This window comes from Cebidichthys violaceus, unplaced genomic scaffold (genome assembly GCF_023349555.1).
Source record: "Cebidichthys violaceus isolate CVI_PGR_0920_01 unplaced genomic scaffold, fCebVio1.0.p SCAF_108, whole genome shotgun sequence".
Lineage (NCBI taxonomy): Eukaryota > Metazoa > Chordata > Actinopteri > Perciformes > Stichaeidae > Cebidichthys > Cebidichthys violaceus.
Genome location: NW_027176272.1, coordinates 477,528 through 478,664, shown reverse-complemented (window position 1 = coordinate 478,664; position 1,137 = coordinate 477,528).

The window sequence follows — 1,137 nt, the reverse complement described above, 5'->3', positions numbered from 1 at the left end:
GCTGTTGGAGGTGCTGCAGTTGTAAGTGCTGATGTTGTTGGTGCGGCTGTTGTAGGTGCGGCTGTTGTGGGTCCTGCTGTTGTAGGTGCGGCTGTTGTAGGTGCAGCAGTCGTCTCTGAGGTTGTTGTAGGTGTTGCAGTCGTAGGTCCTGCTGTTGTAGGTGCGGCTGTTATCGGTGCGGTTGTTGTAAGTGCTTCAGTTGTAGGTCCTGCTGTTGTTAGTGCTGCAGTTGTAAGTGCTGCTGTTGTTGGTGCTTCAGTTGTAGGTCCTGCTTTTGTTAGTGCTGCAGTTGTAAGTGCTGCTGTTGTTGGTGCTGCTGTTGTAGGTGCTGCAGTCGTAGGTGCTGCTGTTGTAGGTGGAGCAGTCGTCTGTACGGCTGTTGTCGGTGAGGTTGTTGTAAGTGCTTCAGTTGTAGGTCCTGCTGTTGTAGGCGCAGCAGTCGTAGGTGCTTCTGTTGTAGGTGCTTCAGTTGTAGGTCCTGCTGTTGTAGGTGTGGCTGTTATCGGTGCGGTTGTTGTAAGTGCTTCAGTTGTAGGTCCTGTTGTTGTAGGTGCTGCAGTTGTAAGTGCTGCTGTTGTTGGTGCTGCTGTTGTAGGTGTGGCTGTTGTGGGTCCTGCTGTTATAGGTGCGGCTGTTGTAAGTGCAGCAGTCATCTCTGCGGTTGTTGTAGGTGCTGCAGTCGTAGATCCTGCTGTTGTAGGTGCGGCTGTTATTGGTGCGGTTGTTGTAAGTGCTTCAGTTGTAGATCCTGTTGTTGGAGGTGCTGCAGTTGTAAGTGCTGCTGTTGTTGGTGCTGCTGTTGTAGGCGCTGCAGTCGTCTGTGCAGCTGTTGTAGGTCCTGCTGTTGTAGATGCAGCTGTTGTCGATGCGGCTATTGTAAGTGCTTCAGTTGCAGGTCCTGCTGTTGTAGGCGCTGCAGTCGTAGATGCTGCTGTTGTAAGTGCTTCAGTTGTAGGTCCTGCTGTTGTAGGTGCTGCAGTTGTAGGTGCGGCTGTTGTCGTTGCGGTTGTTGTAAGTGCTTCAGTTGTAGGTCCTGCTGTTGTAGGTGCTGCAGTCGTAGGTGCTGCTGTTGTAGGTGCTTCAGTTGTAGGTCCTGTTGTTGTAGGTGCTGCTGTTGTAGGTGCTGCTGTTGTAGGT